General features: G+C 53.1%; 1 protein-coding gene across 7 annotated transcripts in view; it reads left to right on the top strand.

The window, feature by feature from the left end:
• Positions 1-11,977, top strand: part of LOC113208659 (uncharacterized) — a 199,034-nt gene that overhangs the window by 139,658 nt on the left and 47,399 nt on the right. The gene's annotated exons all lie outside the window — the stretch shown is intronic.

Here is an 11,977-nt window from a genome sequence, read left to right as displayed (position 1 = left end):
GTGAGAGAGAGAGAGGTGCCTTAATGAGCTCGTGTAGGTTCAGGCCCCCAACACGTGTTTGGAATGCAAGGACAGGAGTGCACAACTGCACAACCACCAGGTCTGCAGTCGTGGCGTGGTGGCGTGGCCCGGCGGGGTGGGGCGCGCTGTGCCAGCGCTGTCTACCTGGCCCTGGAAAGTTAATTGCAATCAGAATTTGGAGTGTTCATTCCGACACGGAAAGTTGTTGTACTCAGTTATCCGAGGAGTACTTTGTATCGGCGTTGGAAATACTGGGGCCCTCGGGCCCGTACCGCCGAGTTCTGCCTGTCATTGCAATAACGTTCGACGCTGGGTTTATGTCCCGTCGTGTGTCTTGACACCGCGCCACGCCACGCCAGCTGCCACTGCAAACAGGCGAAAAGAAAAATATAATCATGGAGTTAGATCCAAATCTCTTTTTTGCAAAACGAGTCGACGTTTATCCTCGACGACATTGCACACTCTGCGCGATATTTTTTTCACATGCTGCGCGGCAGAGGTAATGTTGATGGCGTTAGTGGAAGCCATCGCAGTGCTGTTTGTTACAGCGCTAATTAGCCAAGAGCCAAACTTGGTGAGGGGAAAAGGCTGAGGCGAGCGCGCTGGCTGCGCTGGCTGCGCCTTCAGCCCTTAACTACCGCTACTTTGAATTGCCCGACGCGGCGGGCCTGGCGACAGGCAGGACCCCCTTGGGGCGCCCGGGAGCAGGACCCCCAGCGGGGCGCACAGATAGGATCGTCTCACTTGGCGTTAATCTTCGGTCACTAACGTTTTGCCCGCGCCGCGGAGTGCAGTGCAGCCGCCGCCACGACCACTAGAAGCGGCAGTAACCTCAGCAGAAGCGCTCAGTGTTCTTTTTTTCTCTTTTCCGTATTTGCTCGGCCGACGTAATTTTTTCAAATTGGCATTTTCCCGCTGTGCAAATTTTGTTGGACGCGAAAGGGCTCTTTCTTCCTCTTTCCCTTTATCTGCTGCTCGCTTTTACTTATGTCAACGCAATCTGAGTAGAACTCTTTGTATTGCTTTAAAATGCAGAGATAATTTGAAAGGCATTTCATGGAGAAAATGTGGGTAACATGCTATAGTGGTAGTGGTGTCTAATGCACGGCAAGTCAATCAGCGTTGTGTGGCATGGCGGGGCCCGGCGCCGTGCGGCGGACAAGCAGCGATAAAGGCTTGTTAGCAGACAGGTTATTGTGCCTCACTTCATAAACAGCTGCAACGCATCCAGAGCGGAACGCAGCGTAGGGCGTCCCCCTTCCTCTAGGGGCCCACAAGCATCCAAGTATGCGTATGTTCTTTTCCCAAGCCGACATATACATCCCTTGTTTAAGCTGTCACAACTCAGGGCACCGGACGGAGGTCACGATACAACCCTCATGAAAAAGAAGTGCCTTTCATGAGCATGGTATCGGGGGAAAATTGTAAAGGATGCGGAAAAGAGATGAGTGAAATTTCTTCTGCTGCTACCTGTGTCGGGATGTGTGCGTGTTGTCGATTAGAAATCTGAGAGAACCTCCGTTTTATGTGCTATACCTTGCAATTTTGCTCCGTCCCCGTTTTTTGGCTCGCCAAGACGACTTGGTTTACTACTCCACACGCGTGTCATTTCCTGCTGAATGTGGTCTGTAGTCTACGCGCAGCGGTGAGATATGCTCCGATTCAAGGACACTTTTCTAATCTAGCCGCGGCTGGTGCGGTGTACGGGCGCGCCGCGCTCGTGGGGTCAAGTCGTGCAAGTCGCGACTGCGCGTTCACAAAAAAAGTCTCTGCAATCGCAACCGATCGCCTTTGGTTCATTGCCAGGGCAGCAGCGGGCAGTCGGCCGGAGCGGTGTTGGTATTGTCCGCGCGTGCAAGCAATTGCTTTTCATTTCCATTTTACGTAGCAAATAAGCCAGTGAAAACTACCCACACTTGAAAATAAAGATACGTGAAATTCGTAATACATTTTATTTGAAGGTCTCAAAAAAATACTGAGCAAAACTTCAAATTTCTAAATGGGCAGTGTAGCAGGACATGCCCGTGAGCTCGGTCAAGGACACTCCGTGGTGGGGGTTATCGTGGCGGCGGGGTGGCGGAGGTGCGGTCGTGCCGTCCTTGGTCCTTGCGGGCGCCACGCTCCGCCCCGCCACGCCCCGCCACGCCCCGCCACGCCCTGCCACGCCCCCGGCTGACTAATGACCCCACCGCCCTCTTCATTACCGCTTTAATTGATTGTATACCCGCATCAGGAAGGCGGTATGGCGGCTGACGGAAGGTGGAGGGCGGGCGGGGGGTCGCTTGTCTCCATATCGCGCGGGCTGATTCAAATGTGTCGCGCGCTCTCTGCTTGTCGCGGAAGAGGAACGCTCACCGGACTGAATCACTTTGTGCGCAAAGCGTCGACGTGGCGAGGCGTTACATGGAGAGAAGGCGGGAGATGTTTCGTTTCTGAAGAGAGAGAGAGAGAGAGAGAGAGAGAGAGAGAGAGAGAGAGAGAGAAGGTGAAATGAAAGACGTGCAAAAACCTTGCAAAATCCATCGAGCCACGCCGCGGCCGGCGTATGGTTGTTGAACTTTTGCTGAAAGGGATTAAGGTTCGTGTCCCGGCAGCGCGCGGCCTTTATTTTCCCAGCCGTGTGTTGCCGATGATGGGGTCCCCGGATATTTATATGTAGGAAATGGCACACACACACTCCCTCTTGCGGCGAGTTGTGGGGTCCTCGATGGGTGCATATGCGGGGCGGGGAGGGGAAGCCTTCTCGCAGGGTTATAAACCCTTCGCAGAGAATAGGTCGGTACACAGCGGGCGTTCTTTCTGTCCACAACATTTGAGACGGCTGGCTCGGCTGGTCTGCTGCACGGGCCCCCGCCAGCGCCGCCAGCAGCGCCAGCACCGCGCGGGCACTAAGCTGATCGATGTTGGGACGCGAGGCACCCGCCGATCTGCGGTGGTTTATTAATTTCCAGATAGAAAATTCATCGGCGCCTACACACAAAAAAATAAAAATAAGAATTTCTCCCTGAAATGGCTAAGATTTTATCCATAAAAATGTAAGCATTTTATTTGTTTCTGCAAAATTCACGAGCAATCTTGTTGTCTTGCAAAAACCTGCTGTTGTGGTTTTTTTTGTGCCTGCGCTGACGCATATAGAGCATAAAACCCCCTGCGCGTCGTCATGCAGTGCATCTGGCAGTGTGTGGCGCAGTTTCCCGGAGACAAACAACAACAACGCGCATGACCGCGGGACTATCGGGCCGACTCGTCTCCATTATTTACTGCACCGGGGGCCCCCTTTACGTCCCGCCGGACGAATCAGCTGTTTGTTCGCTGCAGCTGCGGCGGCTGCGGCAGCTGCCATGCCAGCAGTGGCGGCCCGATCTTTTCCTTCCGCAGGCGGTGCCGCCGCTGCTGCCGTCGCGCCGCGACGCACAATTTATTGTCTGAGCCTGCGTATAACTCTATCAGCTCATGACCCTTGCAGTGCGGTACGGGGTTGTCGCGCGCGCGCGCGCGTGTGTGCGTGTGCGGGGAAGAGAGAGATATAGAGTCCGTCTGTCTGCCCGTGTGTCTGTGCGTGCGTTCATTCAAAAGTCCTGTTCCTCCTATGCCATCCCTGCCTTGCCTGCTTGCTTGTCTCTTTCGTGGAAAATGGCAAAATTAAATGCGGTAACCGCACTGACAACGGCGAGCTGAGCACTACCAATAAAAGGCCGTGTGCGGTGCGGACGTCGTACCTGTGAACATAAAAATCTAATTTAGTGCCCACCTCTAGAGACGTTGATTGCTTTTGCCCTCTTGATTGAATGCTTGCATTTACCGTATCTGTGGGTGTGTGACGCATCTGGCGCATCGGTGAGAAAATTCTGCTTCATTTTGCGGTTGCGATTAATTGACTTAGTTTGCTTGGATTTTTTCCTGTGCCCTGGGCGGCTCTCTCTGCGACACGGCCGTCGAGATCAGGCCGCCTAGATTTGACGGTGGGAGGCAGCGGCAGGGCGAGGGCGTTCGGTTACAAGCGGGAACATCCCCGCCCCGCCTCGCCCCGCCCTGCCACACCCCCACCTGACTGGAGCGGATCCAGAGCGGATCCGAAGGCGCGCTGCCCGGACGCACGGTGTTGAGTGTCGAGCAGTACGGTCCATTGCAGTCCGGTGGGCTCCAGGTTCAAATCCGGCCGCCGTCGCCGCCGTAGGAGCACTGGCTTCGGGTTACTCGTAGCGGCATTGTCTATAGTCACGAAAATAACACACAGTATGAGCGATGTAAATACGTTCGGATTATAAACTCAGTTAAATTTAAGACTGCGAGTATCATGCGGTTTTTTCCTTTTTCTTAAAAGTAAGTTGAAAGATTCCGTGCTTATTTTGATAAACGCTTGCTGTTAATAATGCTCACTTCTTTAATTTCACCTGGAATGAATTTGCTACTCACATTCTTGGAGATAGTAAGCCGTGTCAGTTACAAACCATCAACACGCTATAAACAATGTCTCATTTTTGAGGGTAAACGGAAAACTGTGAGGAACTCTGTTGGTTTGAGAAAAGATCCTTTGAATTAGTTGAAGTCTCTTAAAAACTGTGGGATCTTTTCTTATTTTTAGCCTGCCCTTCCGCTTTAGAAAAGCGTATATAGTGTAAGGAGGTTCCTCAAAATCTGAGGTAAGATCTGAGGAGTTTTCCTCAAACATGGGAGGTCCTCAAAGTTTCCCTTCTCAAAAAATGATACATCGTTTTTAACGTGAATGCTTTAGCAACGTCTACTGCATTTGGGTGAACTGTGAAAAATATATTTCTTAATTCAAAATTCGTTAATTCACGACAGACCAATTTGGGCCCGTCATCAGTTCTTCGTAGATGTGTACTGTCCTTAGAATAATTCCATTCTAAAATTTAAAACTCTTACTTTGTTTCTTGTAAAACCTAGAGAAATTTAATTTTTTACCGTGTAAGTCTCTCTGTTCATGGGCTGCCCCACGCCCGCACTAATGCTGTTTGCGGCCTCCTCTCCACCTGATGAGGGTGTCTATGTCTCTCACGCGAGATTTCGTGGATACGCCCCATTCTGACGGGGCTTTGATGCGGATCTCTAATGCAGACACTGTGTGTGTGTGTGTGTGTGTGTGTACATTGTCATTTTAGGGCGTAACTGTAACGGCCCTCAGCTGCGGCGGTTATCGGAGCAGCGAGCGAGTCAGAGAGCCACGAAGTGTCGCGATCGGCAACAACAGCCGCTTGGATGGTGGGACGACTGTATCGTTAATTTTTCTGCTTTTGAACGTGTAGGCCAGGAGCGCGCGCGACCAGGCCCACTGCGCTACGTGCCCAGTGATCATTACCCCAGTGCAGTACGGCCACACTGACTGCCACCGGCCGCACTGCTCTGACTGAGGTGTGTGTGTGTGTGCGTAGGGACGCCTTTGCTTTGCAGAGCCATTGCCCGCTGGCTCGCTTTGGTATGCAAATGGACGTGGACATTATTTCGCGCGGTATAGAGTGCGCCCCGCACGCACACACACACCCACACACACACGCGCGCGCTCACACACACGCACACATTCACATTCACACACGGCGCCGCTGCTAAACTTTGAGGAAGAAACCACGTGTTGGGTAGCGGGAGTGTGTTCCCTGGGAATGTGGGCCGGCTGGGCTGCTGCGCCTATGGCTCGACTCTCTGTGGCTTGCCTATGGCTGCCTGTGTGGATGCCTGTGCGGCACTCCACTGATAACTCGTGCGTTTTACACCCACCCTATAAGCTTGCGCAGCTGCCCATGGGATGCCTTGGAGCACCCCTAATATACCGATGAAAATGCTTAGAAAACAAGGACTTGCCACGGACTGCGAACTATCAGAACAACGAATGAAGGAATTTTTCTCTACTGTGAAGCCACTTTTGGCCTGGTTTCTCCTCTGCCTCCTTGAAACTTCTCCTTGTGACTAACGGGACGGGACGGCAAGACGAATCGCAGAATGAGTCCACACTATGGATTTATTATTAGCTTTTGGCAGTGCTAGGCCATAAAGGCCGTGCAGGCTGACGGATACCCCTGTTTCTATACGTTAAACTGATGGAGAGCACAAGGAATGGGAGTGGTCACCCACCGGAGCGGGCCCCGGGCGGCGCTCCCCGCTGAGCCCCCTTTGGGGTCCCGACCGCACCTGTGTGCGGGTGACTCCCTCGCCCGAGGGTGCCCCCGCCGCGGATCGCCGCGCCACGCCCCGCCACGCCCCGGCCGCCTGCTTGCCACCCGCAGCAGCCCTCGTGTCCCGATGTTATCTGTGTTGTTTTACAATGCAAGCTCCCACCCCGCCCCGCCGCGCCCGCGCCAGGCCATCCGCCACCTTCCTTGCATTTACATGCCGTGACTCGGAAATATGATTATTGAACGCTATTCAAACCAGACCACTGCAAAAAAGGCAAAAGAAACAAAGGAAATTCACAAATGACAAGAGACTACAGGTCACATAAACCTTCACTTGAAAATGAGAAAGCAGCGAGCAGCCTCTAAAGAATTGCTTGCTTTACGCTCGTAACTTGCTAGTAAGACTGCAAGTCTGTTACGTTAACTTGTTTTCCAATTGAAACAGGCGTTGGATAAAGTCTGCTGTTTGTTTGAAAGATTTGGAGGGGAGGGGTGTAAAACGGACGATTGAAAAACAGCGCTCCCAGGCAGCGGCGGTAGGGCCGTCGGTGGGCATTTCTCTGCCAAGGGCTCCGGTGTTGCTGCTCAACATTTCACACCGGAAATAGGCGCGAGCGATAGGCGCCGGTTTCTGTCTTCTTTTTTTTTCGCCAGTAGCGAGAGAGAGAGAGAAAAGTGGGAGATGGCCGATGTTGGACGTACCGCGCGTGTGCCTGAACGCCGCCAGACGCAGCACCATTCCATTTTACGAATGGACACATCTCGCGCTACCCTTATTGGTGTTGTTAGGCGAAGGCGCGGCGCTCCGGGTGAAAATAGCGACTCGTCCGCTTGTAAAGGGGCGGCACCAGCTCGTGTGCGGAGCTCGTCGTGCTCTACGAGCGCACGCTGATCTACATTCACGCAACCTACCCCCGCGCGATGCTGCGCGATTGAGACGAGAACGCGCGAGAGCGCGAGAGAAAAGGTGCTGCTCGTAAAATTCGCGAGTAACTGAGCTGCTATACGATTTACTCAAGGTGATTAGTTCTTACCGGCTCAACGCCTTATATTATTATTTATTTATTATGACGAAGCAAATAGCTTAAATTCGCAACGGAGTCCCACTGTGGATCGGATCACATACCGTCGTTACGAGTTGCAAGAAGCGCAACAGTAACTGTTTGCTGTATAACAGTTTGATATCGTACGCAGGGGACCTGATCCATTCTTATGTGTTTCGATTTCTCGTTATCGCTGCGTACCTCGTTTGAGTAATTACCTTTCGCAACTCTGTGTGTGTGTATGACCATTGTCCAGCGGTGCGTCTGCTGTTCCCACGGCGGCGCCCAGCGCGCCTGCCAGCTGACCTCCAAGGACACCATAAACATACCATTAGCTCACGTAGATCACGGCGCGCTTAGCGTCAGCTCGAGCGTCAGCGCTGGCCGATTTTATGCATCGTTCGCATTTTCCCCCTACCACCAGAGAAGCATCATTTTCACAGTTGTTTTTTGTGTTTACTTTCGGAAGCCTTTAGAATTTCCTCATGTTTATAAAATCGGAAAATTTTCGGAAGTAACTTCTAAAAACAATTAGGAAGTAGTTAAAACATGATGCTCAGTCATGTTTTTGGTTTATTGCCTTGTTGAAGTATTTGAAGATATACTTCGTGCATATGTCATTCTATTGTAAATTTGTTGTTTACAATTTATATTTTGCTGCCTGAGAGAGGCCCTTTGTAGGGCAGGGTGTGGAGGTGAGGCCCCGGCTGCCCCGGAGTCCTAACGGACGATATCTCGCTATCGATCGGCTGGCCGACTGGCCACACAGGCAGCCGCTTCGCAGCGATATCGCCCCGGCGCTGCGTGCGATATCGATATCGCCCGCAGCTCTGCTACGTCGTCTAGATTTTGGGAGAGTAAGCTATTGTAGCGTTCCTTCCCGACGGCGGTGGCGCGGTGGGAAGTTTAAAAATAAAATATGGACGGTTGAGAATCGGAATAGTTACTGCGGCTATCGCATTTTTTTTTCTTTCTGCGCCCGTCCGTGATGAGCCGATGAGCGGCAGACGGAACGAGATCTCGCGCGCCCTGGTCTCGTTTATTTCGATACATCGCCGGCGCTTTTGTATGCCGCGCACCGGACGCCGGACCCACCACTGGGTGCGCGATATATGAAGGGAATCGTAATGTGAACTTATACGCAGCGTCACGCAATTAAAAATGGTAGGCGATAATAGTCGCTTTGAGTCTGGCATCGGACCACGGCCCGAGCCAGGCTGGCGTCCAGTTTGGCGGCACTACTATTGGCTCCTCACCCTCCCTTCTGCTCCTTGGAGTGGCCCACTCCCCTCCCTTCTCTCCCTCCGGCCTGTCTATTACCGCTCGTCTTTTGTCCTAGCCGTTGACCCTGATGGACTCGGTTATAAACGCGAGTGATGTGTGATTGCCCCTCCGGAGCCCCCTCTCCTTACACAGAAACTGGGTCAGTGTAATCTTATTTCTGTGTTTTGTGCCGTAGTGTTGAGGTCATTTAAATCGTGTCGATGGCTTGGGGAGGGGGCAGAGGGTGATATGTGCGCAGACCGAGTGCAGTATTTCAATACGACAGAAAAGTTGAAAAAAAATATCCCGCCTTCTTAAATGTAATGAGAAAATGGTCGTGGCGACGTCGGCAGAACCGGAGCACCACTCGTTCTCAGGGGCTCCCCATTGGGGAAGGGCGCTCCAAAAAAAATAAACACCAGGAAAAAGAAATGCAAACAGCTGATTATTATACCGTGCCGCTGCACGTAGCAATTTTCGGCCGTCCCGGTGCCGGCTGCAAAACGCATCGCATCCGGAGGAGCCCTCTCCTCTGGATGCCGTCAGCGCGCAGCCCGCTCCCGGGCGCCCCAAGCGGCGGCTGCGTGGCGCAGAACAAAACGAACTTTTTGAATTAGGGCGCGCCACCACGAGCAGCACCGGCCAGATATACCTGGCAACGCTCCGTGATTTACGCCCGGCCCCATAAAAAAGCACGCGCCGGCGATTCCTGCTTCGCGCACGATGGCGAACTTCTTGGTGGCCTCTGCACTCTTCACCACCGAATACTTGACAAATCTCTTGACGTGGGGGTATTTGTGAGCCTATTGGGGGCTAGAGGTTTTTCGGAGGTCTGTCGATCACCACCGGAGTAGTATCCAGAGGTAGCCGGGACGGCAACATGCTCGAGGAGGTCGGCAGTGGTCTGGAGGTACCCGGAGTCGGCCCGAGGCGCGGGCGCTGCCGCAGCCATCCGGAGACGCCCCTGCACGACTCACCGGCCGGCCACGTCGCGGCTACGCCCACCGACAGCGCAGTGCCCTCCGGGTCTGCTGGTGCTCCAGGTCCTCCAGGTCCTCCGGGTCTTACCTTTGAGTCCTGCTATGGGTCGCTTGTAGCTCTTTGTGGTCCGGCGGACTCGACAGCTTGTCTTGGTACGGCCAATCTTTAAATGGCCTAAGAGATCGCCCAGTAAGTACGCCCGTTTTTTTGACAGCTATTCATTTGGCAAGTTACGTAACGGGAGCCTCCTGGCGCCTGTGAAACTAGGGGTAGGCCACCCCGCAGTACACGCGTGCACTGCGGCTGAGGTGTTGCCTACCTATCAGGCGCCTCTGGAGCTTGCATTGGTCTGAACTTGGCAGTTTCGTAACGGCGAATGACGGACGGGCGCACTCTCTGGATAAACCTTAATGGAATGGATGCCCGATGAAATCAATCCCTGGATTCCTGTCATGCATGAAAAGTGGCAAAAATATTTTAGATTTTCTAACCGCCGAAGCTTGCTACATATACTTTAACTGGGTAACTCGATTCTGTGTTTGTCGTGGATTTTTTTCCTTACTGGAAAACTTAGGCACGCGCTTTTTATGCCGCACTTCAATCTGAATGAATAATCTCGTGTTGGGTTCAGGGGCCGGGCGAAAGAGGTTTCGCAATCGCAGTAACGTTGTCAACTGCGCCTTGCGCGCGCGCCAACGGTCCGGCTCGGCGACACGCCTTCCTGGCCGCTCGGTGCGCCCCGGTGCGGCCGGCCCGGCGGCGGTGGCTGGACCTTGTCATCTCTGGAAATGCAAAATATGTGATCTACATCGCTGGCGCGCGCTTCGGCGAGGCTGGGGGCCTGAGCGACCCGGCCGAGCCTCGCTGCGGGGCGCGTGCCGCGCGTCCTGTTCAGCGGGGCGCGGACCTGATAAGGATGTATACCGAACCAATGAGAAATGCTCGAAACTTTACTAAGACGCGCACAAAAGTGTGTGTATGCCCGTATGGCTTGCTATAGGGTTATTCTGTCATAAGTTTGTCGTTTGATAACGACATACAAACGGCAAACGTAGGACGAACAAACGCAGAAAGTACGACACAGCAACTGCCAAAAAACGACAAACCAAGTCGTCGTAGGTTTGTCGTTTTTAGTATGGTAATTTTGTCTTCAAAACGACACTTTTCACGCCAAAATAACGACAAACACACTACAAAATGATCTCTACGGCGGAAAAAAAGGCAGCTCGGACGGGAGTCGAATCTCTGACCATGCGGTCCAGAACCCGACGCCCGAACACGCTTGGCCAAAGCGGATTCGTGGTAGGAGGCGTGCGGGTGTCCCCTCTAGTGCCGCAGTAGGCACGGCTGCGACTTTGATTTTCATCCAACCCGATCAGAGTGTTGTACTATCTGTGATCTCGTCAAAGGACTGCCGCCATGGGCTGATGATGCCACACGACCTCCGCTACCGTGCTTTACAACGGGTAATGCCTTTTCGGTAGTTCCGCATTTTGTACAAACACTCACGTATGTGGTGATAGTCGCAGATGTCTGCTGCAGCACTAGAGGGAACACCCGCACGCCTCCTACCACGAATCCGCTTTGGCCAAGCGTGTTCGGGCGTCGGGTTCTGAACCGCATGGTCAGAGGTTCGCCTCCCGTCCGGGCTGCCTTTTTTTCCGCCGTAGAGATCATTTTGTAGTTTGTTTGTCGTTATTTTGGCGTGAAAAGTGTCGTTTTGAAGACAAAATTACCATACTAAAAACGACAAACCTACGACGACTTGGTTTGTCGTTTTTTGGCAGTTGCTGTGTCGTACTTTCTGCGTTTGTTCGTCCTACGTGTGCCGTATGTATGTCGTTATCAAACGACAAACTTATGACAGAATAACCCTATAGCAAGCCATACGGGTGTGTGTTCGCGCGAGCGCGTGCTAGTGTGCGTGTGTGTCAAAATTCATCTTTTGGGGCAGAAAAAGACGATTTGGGTAGCAATTTGCAGGCCGGATGTAAAGTCTGCTGTTATCAGCAGTGGCCACGCCTCAGCGGGCGCCGATACGTCATGTGTTTGAGCGGTGATAAGGATCTTCACGGGCAGGCAGGCAACCTGCCGCCGCCGCGGCAGACAAGCCTCCCCTCGCCCTTCCCTCCTATACCTCTCTTCCATTCCACCACCGCCGCCTTCTCTCGTCACGTCCCGAGCCGCCAAGATAGTCATCGGAAATAAATCGCCGAACATTGTCGCACCTCCGGGCTCTGGAGCTAGAGGCTCTCCAGACCTCTTCCAGGACCGACTCCACGTAAGCAGAGAGTAGCCGTAGGTGTATGTTGGAGTTTGTTGCAGTAGTGGTATTAGTAGTAGTAGAGGAGGGGCAGTAGTAGTGCAGTAGTTGTTGTTGGGATGTCTAGCCGCTCGGCGAATCGCCCACTGGCCTGCATGCGCGCGAATGATGCCTCTCCTGGCGAGGTGTGGATGGTCGCCCGGCCCAACGACATGCCGATCGGGAATCGTTCGTTCTCTCTCTCTCTCTCTCTCTCTCTCTCTCTCTCTCTCTCTCTC

Source organism: Frankliniella occidentalis, unplaced genomic scaffold (assembly GCF_000697945.3).
Source record: "Frankliniella occidentalis isolate FOCC.00 unplaced genomic scaffold, Focc_3.1 Scaffold26, whole genome shotgun sequence".
Classification (NCBI taxonomy): Eukaryota; Metazoa; Arthropoda; class Insecta; order Thysanoptera; family Thripidae; genus Frankliniella; species Frankliniella occidentalis.
The sequence above is the reverse complement of the archived record's forward strand: the minus strand, read 5'-3'. Positions and strand labels throughout refer to the sequence as shown.